General features: G+C 44.8%; 1 protein-coding gene across 3 annotated transcripts in view; it reads left to right on the top strand.

Annotated features, from left to right (window-relative positions):
* The window catches only part of LNX2 (ligand of numb-protein X 2), a 262,034-nt gene that overhangs the window by 879 nt on the left and 243,918 nt on the right, over window positions 1-17,237 (top strand). The window lies entirely within an intron of this gene.

Below are 17,237 nucleotides of genomic sequence, written 5' to 3'. Positions count from 1 at the left end.
AAAAAGGCAAGGAAACAAAAATTTGAATTACTTATGGTCGTTTTTGTTTTGTGTTATTGATTACTTTGTATATATTTGTCCTATACAACTTCTCAGAAGATTAAAGAGTTAGGAGAGAGTTAATTAATCATTGTTGTTGTGGTTTATTTTGCTCCTAAATTTATATCCCAAGTTTTCATCTACTGCCAAGAATAGTAGGGGCGCAACAAAATAGTTTCGCCTAGGGCGCCGTAATCTCTCGGGCCGGCCCTGCTGACCAGGAAAGGATGGATGGAGCGCAGGATACAAGCGGGCAATGGGATCCATTCTTAGTTTCCCATAAGTCACCGCTCTGAAAGAGAGGGACGCGTACCCTGCGCCCCCTGAGCCACATCCCTGTCCCCACCCGGCTTTTTCAGTTCCCCTAGTATTATGCCTTCAGAGTCCCCCCTCCTGCCAACTACTTTGCATTCAGCCCCACTCACTATCATTTATTTATGAGTTTAAAAAAAAACTTCTTCGGGCTGGACAATCCCAATCGTCATTGTCAAAATAAAATGCAGCACTCCCATGAAAGTGAGAAGTATAAACTAAGGGATTTCTGGGTTCACGTTTGTTTTTTGCCAGCGCTGCACAATGTGGCACATTATTTTTTTCCTAATGTGTTTACTGCCGAAGATCACCTGAGGAGCGTACCATGAAGAGAGTGATATAATGAAGTCAGGGGGCAGAGACACCGCACGCCCCGGAGCCTGGAAGAAATAACATGAAACATTACAACTCTGTTTTTCCTAAACTACACGGCAGCTGTGAGGCATACTGGGCAGAGTTTTTTAACCATTCTTTACCTGTATGCCCATAGTAATAGGTTAAAAGCAGCCAGTGGGTGACAGATTCCCATTAAAGGTGTTGTCCAGGTTTCTCACAAAAGCCTGCAAATTATGTGACCAAGTGGTCATGTGATTGTAAAGTGTGGGATAAGCAATAGTGATAAGCGAGGATACCCGTTGCTCGGGTTTTCCCGAGCATACTCCGGTGATCTCCGAGTATTTTGGCGTGCTCGGAGATTTAGTTTTTGTCATCTCCGCTGCATGATTTGCGGCTGCTAGACAGCCTAAATACATGTGGGAATGCCCTAACAAACAGGCATTCCACACATGTATTCTAGCTGTCCAGCAGCCGCAAATCATGCAGCTGAGACGACGAAAACTAAATCTCTGAGCACGCCAAAATACTCAGAGACGACCTGAGCAATGAGTATACTCGCTCATCGCTAATAAGCATACTACTGAGCACATTCCAGCTAGATGTGCATGGCCTTGTTCAATGCGAGTGAGGCCAGGCACGTCTAGTTGGAGTGTGACCGGAAGTATGAATATAGCATACTAGGGGTGGCATGACTGCTTTGCCACCGGAGAATCCTCACAGTGCTCTCTGTGCGCGATGTGAAGATTCACAAGTCTACAGTCACTTTAGAGTGACTGCAAGCTTTCTTGAGAAACCTGGAGAACGCCTTAAAGTCCACGTGGGTGCTTTCACTGGTGGGTGTGTACTTCTCTCTGTAGAAGTTGTTATTTGATAATGCCCACTTGGATTTAAAGAGGTTGTCTGGTCTAAAGTGACAAGCTTGCAGTCACTGTTTGCAACTGCAGACTTGTGAATCCTCCCAGGGCACGCACTGTGCGCCATTAGGATTTGCTGTTGTCAGCGTAGGCCACGTGACCACAAGTATGCAATATACATACTCCTGGCTAGAAGCCGACTAGGAGGAGTCACAAGTTTGTGACTTGAGACTTCTCTTTTTAGACTGGGCAATCCCTTTAACAAAAGTTACTAATATCTCTGCAACGGAGAATTAAAAGAAGTGTTTTATTCCTCCCTGCAGCCACTTTTACATCACGCGTGTAGTTCAACATGAAATGTGGCAAAAGTTCCTCTTTAATAGGACTTTAAAGGTAATCTGTCTGGTCTCATAAGTCTCCCAAACCACCACCATAACGATTTGTAACATATAGGGTGCATTCATCTATGTAACCTCATTGTACAACCTGTGTTACAGCTGCAATACCCTGCACTACCACTAGTCTCCTGGCCTGAACTAATAGCCGCATGATCATATATGAGGCCTCATTCACACCTCCATGTACCGGTGATGTCAGGGTTTTGGATGAGTGTGTGGTCTGTGTGTCTGTTTTTACTATCAGTGTTTTTCACGGATGGATATATAAATGACAAACTTTTCTATTCGCAATGTTAAGTACAGACCACACGGACTTACTGATGCCATGCATGTTCTGTAGGTGTTTTCACAGACCCTTAGACGTGTATTGGCGCTTTTCATGCATGATACTGGAAAACAACTGACAAGTTTCCCGTGAGTTTTGCACAGAGACGCGAGGTTGCATACTGAGCCTGCATAACAATCATATGACCCATATAATAGTTCTTATGTGCACTAAAAACAACTTTTATTGCATTTCTTGGTGTATGCAAATTGCCTTTTTGAATGCTTATTATATGTCGAATGCTATTTGATGTCTGATCGGATAGCACTCGGCTCAGTGTTATAGTATGGGACAGTACAGATCAGCAATTTTTTTTTCTTATGAAGATACGAATCATGCGCACCCATGTAAGTTGATAGGCGGGTGTAAAACATCGGACTGCACTCAGATGTCATCTGAGTGCAGTCCAATTACTGCAGACACATAGAATGGAGAAAATAAGTCCTCTGTCTTCTCCACTTCTATTCTTGAATGCTTTCATGTGAGACAATTGTATCACACTGAGGTAACAATTGGCTCAAACGCTGACAGAGTTTGATTCAAGTGGCATTAGCATAATTGAGCTGATTCTTTTGCATGAGAGAATATACGGCCCTATGAGAGAACCCTTAAAGGGAACCTGTCACCAGGTTTGGCTGATACGAGTCACAGCTACCGCCTTTCAGGGCTGATATACAGAATTCTATAATGCTGTAGATAAGCCCCCTATCCGACCTGCAAGATAAGAAAAATAACTTATTATACTCACCTGCTGGGTGGTCCGTTCCGATGGGTGTCGCAAGTCCGGGTCCAGCGCCTCCCATCTTCTTGCGCTGCCGCCCTCCTCCTTGCTTCCTCGCTCCCGGCATTGTGCTCCTGCGCAGGCGTACTGATCTGCCCTGTTGAGGTCAGAGCAAAGTACTGCAGTGTGCAGGGAAAGGTCAGAGAGACCCTGCTTCTGTCTATTGTCTTCTTTGTCTTATCCACTTCCGACCGTTGCTGATCCCCTGGCTTGTTTCTGACCACGTGTACTGCTCTGACCTCTGGTACTTCTGCCTCTGTTTCTGACTCAGCTCGTCTGACCACTCTTTCACCACCTGATGGCGCTTGTGCTGCTGCTCAGTGTTGCTACGCTGTGTGTGCAACCTCTCTTCCTTCACCAGCACCCCCTGGGGGAGGTTGCGCTTTACTGCACTGCAGTAGCATGACAATATTATATTTTATCAGTCCACTATTATACTTCACGAGTCTCTGCCCACCCAGCATGACTGACAGCTACAGCTTGTACTGAACAGGGTGAGATCTCAGCAGGGAGGGGGGACACTGAAGCTTTTTCAAGCTAGGTGGCTGGAGAATAAACTAAACTTTCAAAAGGGATAGAACCATTATGATGTAGATTTTAAAAGTAAATACGATAGCTTCATCAGGTATAACAGATATGTTTAGTAATATATGCAGTTTGTATTGTGAAATCTGAAGACAGGTCCGCTTTAATAACAGATTCAGTTGTACTGAACAATCATTATAACATTTTGTTCTTTTCGAGAATCTTCTGTTCCCCCATTACCGCCTTCAGCTGAAATATTGTGCTGTGAAAACTAGACATATTGACCAAATGTTAAGTAGCAGTGATGGATTATGCCCCAAAATCCTTTATTTTTATACCAAACACATTATAGATGCTGAATTTCCCGCCGGCTCCTGTTAATTCTGCGGTCAGGCAAGCCAAATCACAAGCTTGTTATGATGATTTGATGTTAGGTTATTAATACAACCGGTGATTATGTGTTGGAGTTCAAAAATTGTACGTTGTGGTGGTTTTTGCAGAATGTAAATGACCAAATGATGAAGGAAAAGGTTCAGACTTGGAGAAAGCAAATGTAACAAAATCAGGAGGGAAAGGGGCACAATATGCTGCTCTATTTCTTGCCAAAATAACTCAGATTAATTACTGTCAAATGAAAAGTGCAGACATTTATAGCTGGTTGTCAGTCGCCACCCCATGAAGTCTTCAGTAGTATATGGTATTAAGGCTATGTTCACACATTGCAGGGTTTTTTTTTCTGCAGGCAAAACCTGCTGTCTTGGCAGTAAAGAACTTGATGAAAAAAGCAGGTTTTGGTGCGGTTTTTGCTGCGTTTTTCAGGTACGTTTGTCTCTTGTGCATGGTGATACAGTTTAGTGCCTGTTGGTCTTGAGTTTTCTGGGCACCAAAACCCGATACCTGTGTTTTTTGCTGTATTTTTCCACTTATTCATTGCTTTCTAAGGGTGAAAAATGTTGCAAAATCCCTCTGACACATCCGTGACATATATGGGGCCCATTCTGTATGGCACATTATATGGGGCTCATTCATTATGGCACATTATATGGGGCTCATAAAACTGTATGGCGCTTTATATTGGGCATATTATATTCTATATGGAGCATTATATGGGGCCCATTTTATTCTATATGCAGCATTATATGGAGCACATTCTGTATCGAGCATTATATGGGGTCCACTATTCTGTATGGAGTATTATATGGGGACCAGTCTGTATGGAGCATTATATGGGGCCCAGTCTGTAAGAAGCAATATATGGGGCCCATTCTGTATGGAACAATATATGGGGCCTATTCTGTATGCAGCATTATATGGGGCCTATTCTGTATGGAGCATTATATGGGGCCCAGTCTGTATGGAGCATTATATGGGGCCCAGTCTGTAAGAAGCAATATATGGGGTCCATTCTGTATGGAACAATATATGGGGCCTATTCTGTATGCAGCATTATATGGGACCCATTATCCTGTATTGAACATTACATGGGGCCCATTATTCTGTATGGAGGATTATATGAGGCCCAGTATCCTGTATGGTGCATTATATGGGACCCATTATACTGTATGGTGCATTATATGGGGCTCATTATACTGTATTTAGCATTATATGGGGCTCATTATTCTGTATGTAGCATAATATGGGACCCGTTATTCTGTATGCTGCATTATGTTTCCATTATACCATATACAGGACTATGTGGTGCCCATAATTCTGTATGAAGGACTATACTGCCCAGTCTAAAATGAAAACATTTGAATCCCTGCAGGACATGCACTGTGCGGATTTGCCTATTTCTGAGCTATTGTAGAATTTACAACTGATATAACTCATGTAAGAAGTAAGGGCCCCATCACACACAGCGATATCGCTGTGTGTGACGAGGATCAGTGACCGCCCCCCCCCGCCGGGTATCGCTGATCGTGCAGGATCGTCCAGGGCCATTTTTTGATCGTTGGTCTCCCGCTGGCCAGCACGCATCGCTTCGAGAGACCAGCAATCAGCGACGCTGGACGCTGGTTTCCAATGTAAACATCGGGTAACTAAGAGCCACACAGCTCTTGGATACCCACTGTTTAACCTAGATACCAGCGCACGCTGGTTTCCAAAGTAAACAGCGGTAACAGTAGTTACGGAAAGTATTTCCGTAACAGTGGTTACGGAAAGTATTCAGACCCCTTTAAATTTTTTACTCTTTTTTTTCCATTGCATCCATTTGGTAAATTCAAAAAGGATATTTTTTTTTCTTATTAGTGTGCACTCTGCACCCCATCTTGACTGAAAAAAGCCAGAAATGTAGAAATTTTTGCACATTTATTTAAAAAGAAAAACTGGAATATTACATGGTCATAAGTATTCAGACCCTTTGCTCAGTATTGAGTAGAAGCACCCTTTTGAGCTAGTACAGCCATGAGTCTTTTTGGGAATGATGCAACAAGTTTATCACGCCTGGATTTGGGGATCCTCTGCCATTCTTCCTTGAAGATCCTCTCCAGTTCCGTCAGGTTGGATGGTGAACGTTGGTGGACAGCCATTTTCGGGTCTCTCCAGAGATGCTCAATTGGGTTTAGGTCAGGGCTCTGGCTGGGCCAGTCAAGAATGGTCGCAGAGTTGTTCTGAAGCCACTCCTTTGTTATTTTAGCTGTGTGCTTAGGGTCGTTGTCTTGTTGGAAAGTGAACCTTCAGCCAAGTCTGATGTCCAGAGCACTCTGGAAGAGGTTTTCATCCAAGATATCTCTGTACTTGGCCGCAGTCATGTTTCCTTTAATTGCAACCAGTCATCCTGTCCCTGCAGCTGAAAAACACCTCCATTGCATGATGCTGCCACCACCATGTTTCACTTTTGGGATTGCATTGGGCAGGTGATGAGCAGTGCCTGGTTTTCTCCATACATACCGCTTAGAATTATCACCAAAAAGATTTATCATCTTCTCATCAGACCAGAGAATCCTATTTCTCATAGTCTGGGAGTCCTTCATGTGTTTTTTAGCAAACTCTATGTGGGCTTTCATATGTCTGGCACTGAGGAGAGGCTTCCGTCGGGCCACACTGCCATAAAGGTCCGACTGGTGGAGGGATGCAGTGAGTTGATTTTATGTAACTTTCTCCCATCTCCCTACTGCATCTGTGGAGCTCAGTCACAGTGATCCTAGGGTTCTTCTTTACCTCTCTCACCAAGGCTCTTCTCCCACGATTGCTCAGTTTGGCCGGACGGCCAGGTCTAGGAAGACTTCTGGTGGTCCCAAACTTCTTCCTTTTAATGATTATCGAGGCCACTGTGCACTTAGGAACCTTGAGTACTGCAGAATTTATTTTGTAACCTTGGCCAGATCTGTGCCTTGGCCAATTCTGTCTCTGAGCTCCTTGGCCAGTTCCTTTGACCTCATGACTCTCATTTGGTCTGACATGCACTGTGAGGTCTTATATAGACAGGTGTGTGCCTTTACAAATCAAGTGCTATCAGTTTAATTAAACACAGCTGGACTCCAGTGAAGGAGTAGAACCATCTCAAGGAGGATCACAAGGAAATGGACAGCATGTGACTTAAATATGAGTGTCTGACAAAAGGGTCTGAATACTTCTCACCTTCATTGCCTTTGTCTGGCGCTGATGTCGGTGTAGGCAGAACTTCTGTCTTTTTTGCAGACACCTAACTGCTGCGGTTACTGTTGTAAGAGCACGAACTCTCGTACTTAGGAGATGACGCAGCGCCACTGGGTTCTTCATAGCAGAAGCTGGGGTCGGTTTTGCACTCTGCAATCTCCTTGATGAAGTCACAGAAATAGGAAAATGGAGGAAAAGAGACTTAGTATTGTCTTTTGAAGTTAGACCCTTGCATGGTCCACCTTTCTTGTATGTTGTAGGGTAACTTGCCAATTATGGGTTTTACCCCACGAATGGTGTCCAGTTAGCTGTGGCCAGGTAGGTGCATGTCTGCCTTGGCTAACTGGAGCTCTAAGAGCAGGTCGCTGAACTCTAGGAATTTTGAACTGTCCTTGCCGGATATTTTGGGGATATCCTGTAGTCCCTTTAACAATGCATTCTCTGTAGCTTCGGGACTGCCAAAGCTATGTTCTAGTCTTTCCCATGCAGCCATGAGACCAGCTGCTGGATTACTGATGTGGACGGATCTGAGCCTCTCTACCCACTCTGTGGATTGAGGCCCGAGCCACCTGATTAGCAGATCCAGCTTTTCAGCAGCAGTGATGCCATTGTCACTAACTGCGGTATTAAAGGCACATTTCCGACCTCTATAGTTCTCTGGTTGATCAGCAAACCTTGTGAGACCGGTCTTAGTAAGTTCATGGCGAACTATGAACCTTGCAAAGTCAGACATGTTGGTTTTCTCTGACTTTGGGAAGACAATTGCTGGCTGAGTAGCGCTGTTCATATGGTTTGTAGCGTCTTGACTTAGAAACGTAGGATAGTATGGTGCGTTATAAGCATTTAGTGCAGTAACTGGTTTACTGAGAATAGTTAGACTGGAGCTGTATTGCTTTGCTGGGGTGTGCAAGGCGGGTGTACGAGAGCACATGTGGTGCGTACGGGCAAGCACGCCTGGGAGCGGGCAAAGCAGGATGCGTGCATGGAAGCACACCAAAGTAAGGGACAGTCAGGGCACAGAGCAGAGCGTAGGTACGGAGCATGTGCCAGGGGGCATGGTAGAGCAAAGCACAGAGACAGGGCAAAAGGCAGAGGACCCGAGTATAGCACGCAGCCAAGCAAGGGCCGAAGCGACCAAGCCAGGAAGCACAACAATAATCAGGCACCTCCCACAGGGGGAGGTAGGCTGATATAGTACATGATCACCTGAACTTCAGGGTCAGGTCCTCCAGGACATAGAGAGGACGAGACCAGAGACAGAGCTGAGGAGAGCGCGCGTGCGCACAGTAGTGCAGCGCAACCATGGGACTAGGTGCGAGGGGTGCGCGTGCGCACCCGACGAGAGACCCCCGGAGTGGGCGTGGCACTGGAAGAGGTGATGTCGGACCCGAGGCCCCGCCACCAGATGAGAGCGGCGTGACAAGTACCTAGATGAGCTTGACTTGACTGATTGCTTTGAGCTCCTAGTGGACCTGGATCTGTGCGATGCCGCTTCTGACATTTGTGCAATTTTTGCTTCTGTATGGTCCACAATGTCATGCACAGTGCAGTCTCGTTCGGTATTGAGCTGTTGGAAGTCCTGAAGTTCCTTTAGAGACTGGCATATTTAATTTCAGCAGAGTAGAGATGTATTTTTTACAAGTGTCTTTATAAGACTGGTATGCAGAGTACAATTGTTCAAGGGCTCGCTCTGGTAATTCGTGGAGCCGGGCACAGTTAAGACAGTCACTTAGTTCATCACTCTTTTCCATAGGGAAGTTGTGTGGTGTAGCAATTCACTTTTGGTGGATTCTAGGTTCTCTTTGACCTTCCATGTAGGATTGGTTGATCGTTTGGATCTTTCACTGCGAACTGTGAGAAGTTCTGTTTCCATTTCTTGCTGCTGCAGGACTGGCAGTAAAAGGGTTCTTTTAGTCTTGGTCATAGTGGCAGGAGTGAAGGGTGGGGGCTGTTCTGCTCCTGGTTGTCAAGGAGACCAATACAAAGTTGCAATTAGATGAGCTGAAGAGCACAGAATGTGATACAAGTCTATGAAAACTGCAGCTTTTCAATAGCTAGATGATCCTTTCTCTGGATTACAGGCTGTGAACTGTTCTTAGTAACAGGTATATCTTTGGCTACGCCCAGTGCCAAGAAAGAGGAGGTACTGGGCGTAGAAAAGAGCAGGACTAACAGAGGCTTCAGATCTACCATAGTCCTCTCTGTCATTAACTCATTTTCTGCTCCACCAGTTGAGAGTTCCCCTTCCGTTCTCCCTCTGGTGGTGACAGGAGGTAGTGCGGTTGGTTTAAGTGGTAGTGATCTGCCACCTGATGAGGAAGATAACGATTGGATCTCTGGAGTATCAGACTGGATATAAAACAGCTGACACCCTATCCGGGTGCTGGTGATTCAGTCTGCTTCTCAGGTCCTGGACTTCAGCTCTCTTCCAGTCTTCTCAAGTTAAGTTTGTTTTTTGCTATTGTTCACACTTGCGCTTGTTGGTCAATTCAGTTTTTTGTGTAATCAGCCTGCCCCTGCTGGGGCTATGCTGAAATTCCACTCCTATTAATCAGTATTTGCCAATCTACTTTTTGTCCCTGATTAGATTGGCCTCTTTTTTGCTCTGTCTCAGAATATTTCAGAGTGCTGATATAGGTTTAGAAGTCTAGTGACTTCAGGGTTAATTTTGCTATCAGAAGTGTTGGACAATATTTTTGTAGGTTTTTTTGGGCAGATTGCTGACAGTGTCTTTCCTTTTCTGTCCTTTTTAGTTAGCCGGGCCCCATCGTTTGCTCAGCCTATTTTCCTGCCTTTGTATGTATTTTCATCTTGTTTCACCATCAATACATCTGGGGGGCTGTCTTTCCTTTAGGGTCTGCTCTGGGGCAGTTAGTTTTCCTCTTTTCCTGCTTTGGGCTTATGTAGTTCTCCGGTTGTGATGAGGCATCTAGGACCAACGTAGGAACGCTCCATGACTGCTGCTAGTTGTGCTGGTAAGATCAAGGATCTGCAATCTGCATAGTTACCAACTTCTCTGGTTTTCTGAGATTTAGCTTGCTGTCCTTTTTTCCTCCTCGGTTTCCCATTCATAACAGAATCACCAGCCATACCGCAGTTTCTAGGGTACTCAAAAGCTAGAAAGAATTGTTAGAGAAAAAAAAGGGTCAGATTTTTTTTTTTATTATATATTTTTTCCTCTTTTTCTCTGGGGCCGTAGGAGGATTTTTTTCTTAATGGAGATTAAGCAACTGTCTGATTGTGTGGAGCAGCTTGCTGCTGAAGTACAGGGAATTTCCACCTACCTTATTCAGTCACATGCTGCTGAACCCAAGATTCCTACTCCTGATGTGTTTTCTGGGGATTGGTCTAAATTTCTGAATTTTAAGAATAATTTCTAAATTATTTCTTGCTTTGAAGCCTAACTCATCAGGGAGCTCTGTGCAGCAGGTTAAAATTGTCATCTCCTTGCTGTGCGGCGATCCCCAAGTTTGGGCTTTTTGTCTGACACCTGAAAATCCTATTCTGACTAATGTGGATGCATTTATTCAGGCCTTGGGGTTGTTGTATGATGAACCTAATGCCGTTGATCAAGCTGAGAGAACCCTGTTGGCATTAAACCAGGGTCAGGATCCTGCAGAGTTATACTGTCAAAAATTCCGAAAGTGGGCGGTCCTTACTACATGGAATGATAGTGCACTGGCAGCTCTCTTTCGGAAAGGTTTGTCAGAGACCATAAAAGATGTTATGGTGGGATTTCCTGTTCCCTCTGGTCTGGATGGCTCTATGTCATTAGCCATTCAAGTTGATCGGTGTTTACGTGAACGTAAAACTACACGGGAGGCGCTGCCACCTTTTGAACAAATGTATGAACCTATGCAATGTGATGGGGTTTTGTCTAGGGCGCAACGTCGGGAGTTTAGAAGGCGTAATAAGGCTAGTTTCACATTAGCGTTTTTTTGCGCAGCGCATCGTGCGCATAAAAAACGCAAAGAAAAACGCATGCAAATGCAAAACAAACGCGCTTTTTTTAGCGTCATGCGTACGCTGATGCTTAAAAAAAACGCAGCGTTGCTTGCGTTTTACATCCGTTTTTGCATGCATTTGTGTTTTTTATGCGCATGCGTTTTTAGGTGTGACATTTCACAATTTCACATTTTCACAATTTTGCTGTTTTCAGTCTTGCAGCAGTCTGTAGAGTATTGGGAAATTCCAGTGCCCACACAATCTTTTATCACCTTGGTTTTTGGGAGTGGTTTTCCATTGTCTAGACCATATTCCAGACTTGTTTACCTCAAAAACGCATGCGCACAAAAAACGCAAACGTGAGCAAGACCATGCGCACGCATGAGTTCCCATAGACTTCAATGTGTTGTTTTTGCGCATTCCGTGCGCAAGCGTGCGCATGCATTTTTTTGACGAGACAGGGCGGACCAAAAAAATGCAACATGTTACGTCTGTCGCGCCTGGCGCGAAAGACAAAAAAAAACGCATGCGCACAAAAACGCAAGCATGCGCAAGACCATGCACACGCCATGTTAAACATAGGTGCGCACGATGCGCTGCGCACAAAAGCGCTAATGTGAAACCAGCCTAAGCTGTGTTTTTTCTGTGGAGACGCCTCATACTATTTCTGTCTGCCCTAAACGAGAGAAACGTTTTGCACACACATTTACTGTGGGCAGTATACAACCTAAGTTCCTTTTGGCAATTACTCTGATCTGCTCCTTGTCCACATTTTCCACTAAGGCTTTTGTGGATTCAGGAGTAGCTCTGAATCTGATGGATTTGGACTTTGCTAAACGTTGTGGTTTGTCCATGACGCCTCTGCAGACGCCCATTCCTTTGAGGGGTATTGATGCCACTCCTTTGGCGGAGAATAAACCTTAGTTTTGGACCCAGGTGATAATGCGAGTTGCCCCAGACCACCAAGAAAATTGAAAATTTTTGGTGCTGCATAATTTGCATGATACTATTGTTCTGGGTTTTCCCTGGTTGCAAACTCATAACCCAGTTTTGGATTGGAAATCTGTGTCTGTGGTGAGTTGGGGTTGTCAGTGTGTTCTTAGGGGCGCTCCTGTTTTCTCCACCTCTCCTCAGTCTCATGATATTCCTGATTATCTGGCTGATTTCTCTGATGTTTTTAGTGAGAGTAAGTCTGCGTCTTTGCCTCCTCATAGGAGTTATGACTGTGCAATTGAGTTGATGCCTGGGTGTAAATTTCCCAAGGGTCGGCTTTTCAACTTATCTGTACCCGAACATGATGCTATGCGATCCTATATTAAGGAGTCGTTGGAGAAGGGTCATATTAGACCATCCTCGTCACCGTTAGGCGCTGGGTTTTTTTTTGTGGCCAAGAAAGATGGTTCATTAAGACCGTGTATTGATTATCGTTCCCTTAACAAGATGACGGTTAAATATCAGTACCTGTTACCTCTGATTTCTGATCTATTCTCCAGAGTTAAAGGTGCTTGCTGGTTTACTAAGCTTGACCTCAGGGGGGCGTATAATCTTATTCGCATCAAGCACGGGGATGAATGGAAGACGGCGTTTAATACTCCGGAGGGACATTTTGAGTACCTGGTGATGCCTTTTGGGCTCACTAATGCCCCTTCTGTCTTCCAGTCCTTTATGAATGATATTTTCCGAGACTTTGTGAATAAATTTTTGATCATCTATCTGGATGATATTTTGATCTTTTCTAGTGATTGGGATTCCCATGTGGAACATGTCCGGACTGTGTTCCGGATTTTGAGGGAGAATTCCCTGTTTGTTAAGGGATCGAAGTGCCTCTTTGGTGTACAGAGGATTTCATTTTTGGGATTTATCTTGTCTCCATCGACTATTGAAATGAACCCGGCCAAGGTACAGGCCATTTATGATTGGGTTCAGCCTACTTCTTTGAAGGCTCTCCAGAAGTTTTTGGGTTTTTCTAATTTCTATTGTAAATTTATAGGTAATTTTTCTAGTATTGTCAAACCACTGACTGATCTGACCAAGAAGGGAGCTGATGTGCTGAATTGGTCTCCTGAGGCTGTCTCAGCATTTCAGGAGCTTAAGCGGAGATTTACTTCAGCTCCAGTTTTATGGCAACCTGATGTCTCACTTCCATTTCAAGTGGAGGTGGACGCTTCTGAGATACCGTAGGTGCAGGAGCTGTGTTGTCCCAAAAAGACCCTGTGACTTCTAAGATGAATCCCTGTGCCTTCTTTTCTCGAAAGTTCTCCCCATCTGAACGCAACTATGACTTGAGGAATCGGGAATTGTTGGCCTTGAAATGGGCATTTGAGGAGTGGAGACATTGGTTGGAGGGAGCTAGGCATCAATTTGTGGTCCTCACCGATCACAAGAATCTGATTTATCTGGAGTCGGCCAAACGCTTGAATCCTAGACAGGCTAGATGGGCCTTGTTTTTCACGCGTTTTAATTTTGTGGTCTCTTTTCTTCCGAGCACTAAGAATGTTAAGGCAGACGCCCTTTCTAGGAGTTTCTTTGATGATTCTCTTAATGTGACCGAGCCTACTACTATCCTAGGTGTGGGGGTAGTTCTTTTTGCCATTTCGCCCGATTTGAGACGCACCCTGGAGGAATTTCAGGAGGATAAACGTGAGCGTTGCCCTATGGGAAGAGTGTATGTTCCTGACCAGTGGAGAAAGAGAGTGATGTCTGAAGTCCATTGCTCTGCATTGGCTGGTCATCCGGGTATTTTTGGTACCAGAGATTTGGTGAGTCGGTCGTTTTGGTGGCCTGCCTTATCTCGTGATGTCAGGAATTTTGTACAGTCCTGTGGGACTTGTTCTCGTTCTAAACCCTGTTCTCATTCTAGTGGGTTGCTGATGCCCCTGCCGGTGCCCAAGAGGCCATGGACCCATATCTCAATGGATTTTATTTCTGATCTTCCTGTCTCTCAGAGAATGACTGTTATCTGGGTGATTTGTGATAGATTTTCGAAGATGGTCCATCTTGTACCACTCCCAAAGTTGCCATCTTCCGCTGAGTTGGTGTCCTTGTTTTTACAACAGGTGGTTCGGTTACACGGGATTCCTGAGAACATTGTGTCCGATAGAGGGGTCCAGTTTGTTTCCAGATTCTGGAAAGCCTTTTGTTCCAATCTGGGAATTCAGTTATCCTTCTCCTCCGCGTTTCATCCCCAGACCAAAGGGCAGACTGAGAGAACAAACCAGACCCTGGAGTTTTATTTAAGATGTTTTATATCTGCTGATCAAGATGATTGGGTCTCAGTTTTGCCTTGGCTGAATTTGCGCTGAACAATAGAGCTAGTTCTGCCACTCTGATGTCACCCTTTTTCTGTAATTTTGGGTTTCATCCTCGATTCTCTTCAGGACAAGTGGAATCTTCGTCCTGCCCAGGTGTGGACACTGTGGTTGTGAGAATGCAGCAGATATGGGACCAAGTGGTGGATAAGTTGTCACTCTCTCAGGAAAAGGCCCAGCGTTTTTCCAACCGGCGTAGGACCATTGGTCCACGGTTTAAAGTGGGTGATATGGTTTGGCTGTCGTCTAAGAATATTCCTATGAAGGTTGCATCTCCAAAATTTAAGCCAAGATTTATTTGACCTTATAAGATTTTGGAGATTCTTAATCCTGTTTCTTTTCGATTGGCTCTTCCAGTTACGTTCAAAATCCATAACGTATTTCACAAGTCACTGTTGAAGAGGTTTGTTGAGCCAGTAGCTCCTGTGGCGGCACCTCCTGATCCTGTATTGGTTAAAGGCAATGTGGAATATGAGGTAGAGAAAATATTGGATTCTCGTTTGGTTAGACGGAGACTCCAGTATTTGGTCAAATGGAATGGTTATGGCCAGGAGGATAATTCTTGGGTCTCTGCCTCTGATATTCATGCCAATAAATTGGTTCGTTCTTTTCACCGGGGCCATCCTGATCGGCCTGGTGGCATGGATGAGGGTTCGGTGACCCCCTCCTCAAGGGGGGGGTACTGTCATGAACTCATTTTCTGCTCCGCCAGTTAAGAGTTCCCCTTCCGTTCTCCCTCTGGTGGTGACAGGAGGTAGTGCGGTTGGTTTAAGTGGTAGTGATCTGCCACCTGATGAGGAAGATAACGATTGGATCTCTGGAGTATCAGACTGGATATGACAGCCGACGCCCTATCCGGGTGCTGGTGATTCAGTCTGCTTCTCAGGTCCTGGACTTCAGCTCTCTACCAGTCTTCTCAAGTTAAGTTTGTTTTTTACTATTGTTCACACTTGTGCTTGTTGGTCAATTCAGTTTTTTGTGTAATCAGCCTGCCCCTGCTGGGGCTATGCTGAAATTCCACTCCTATTAATCAGTATTTGCCAATCTGCTTTTTGTTCCTTATTAGATTGGCCTCTTTTTTGCTCTGTCTCAGAATATTTCAGAGCGCTGATATAGGATTAGAAGTCTAGTGACTTCAGGGTTAATTTTGCTATCAGGAGTGTTGGGTTAACATTCAGGGGTTAACTTTCTCTGCCTCGTTCTTGTGTTGGGTCTGCTATTTCTCTGCGCTACAACCTGCAGGCAGTGCCAGTTATATTTCCTGCCTACGGCATGTGTTGCTGGCTCTGGTAAGACCCTGATTTGTCCTGCTGCGTTTAGCTGACTTTGCCCATTTCTGTGCACCCCTCTCCTACCTGTCCTGACTCTGTGTCCCTGCGTGTTTGGACTCCCCGCTATTCAACTCTGCTTTGGCTCAGACCTGGTTCTCTCCATTCCTTCTGGTACTTCTGCTACGGACGGGTACTGACCTTTTGCGCTCCTCTGACTCTGTGTGTAGGATTCCCCTTGGTACTTTGCTATTCTTTGGTATCGACCCGGCTTGTCTGGCTATTCTTCTGCCTCCTGGTGGTAGCTCCCTGCAGTTCTGCTGGTCTGCTCTGAGCAGGATTTCAGCCCTCTCTCCCTTCTGCTGCCATCTAGTGGAGTTTGCGTTACTCTGCATTTACCTGCAGTGCTGCAGCGTGACATCAAGTATAATAAATGATTTGTCAAACCTGAGAAATGTATGTTTTTGGTTCAGGAGATCCCTTTTCTGAGATATTTCTTGTCCACCGGTTTTCATATGGATCTGGTGAAAGTCCGGGTGGTACTGGATTGGGATCGTCCTGAAGACTTAAAAGCTTTACAACTTTTCTAAATGGTACAGTCCATCCAGAGAGGCATTTACTACTTTAAAGAGATGTTTTGCTTCAGATCCGATTCTTAAACAGCCTGACATCATTGTAGAGGTTGACGCATCATAAGTGGGGGTTGGGGCTGTATTGACTCAGGGTTCATCTCCTAGTAAATAGTGTCTGTGTACATACTTCAAGAAACTGTTGTCTGCCGAGAGAAACTATGACACTGGTAAGAGGGAACTCTTGACAATAAAATGGGTCGTTTGGTTGGGGTTAGGGTTGTGATAGGGTTGGAGTTAGAATTGAGTTTTTTCCAAAGTAAAAAAAAAAAAAAAATGATGACGATATGACTGCTAGTGTTGAGCGCACTTTGTCACTACTTGAGTTTGCATTGTATGCACGGAGTATCGAGGATCCCGCCTTGTTTTTTAACAGCCACGAAGGTGAGACAGGGACTCGAGCATGTCACTTGAGCACCCACAATATTTGGTGCATACCTGAGCACCTCATGCTTACTGGAGTAGTGAGCACGTGCGCTCAAGACTAATGACAACATATTCAATATGATGACCTAATGTTATCAAATACTGTGTAGCACCTGTGGGTTCAAAATGCTCAATATACCCTTGGATAAAATCCTTGAGGGGTGTGGTTTCCAAAATGGGGTCACTCGTGGGGGGGGGGTTTCTACTGTTTAACCACATCAGTGACTCCAAACGCAACATGGCGTCTGGTCTCTATTCCAGCAAATTTTGCGTTCAAAAGTCAAATGGTGCTCCTTCCCTTCTGAGCCCTCCCGTGCGCCCAAACAGTGGTTTTCCCCCACATAAGCGGCAATGGCATACTCCGGAGAAATTGCACAACAAACTTAGTGGTCCATTTTCTCCTGTTATCCTTAAGAAATGAAAAAAGCTTGGGTCTAAAGTAAAATTTTAATGAAAAAAGTTAAATGTTCATTTTTTCCTTCCACATTGCT

This window comes from Dendrobates tinctorius, unplaced genomic scaffold (genome assembly GCF_039654945.1).
Source record: "Dendrobates tinctorius isolate UK_male_01 unplaced genomic scaffold, ASM3965494v1 ptg000075l, whole genome shotgun sequence".
Classification (NCBI taxonomy): Eukaryota; Metazoa; Chordata; class Amphibia; order Anura; family Dendrobatidae; genus Dendrobates; species Dendrobates tinctorius.
Note: the sequence above shows the minus strand (reverse complement) of the source record. Positions and strands in the feature narration are given on the sequence as shown.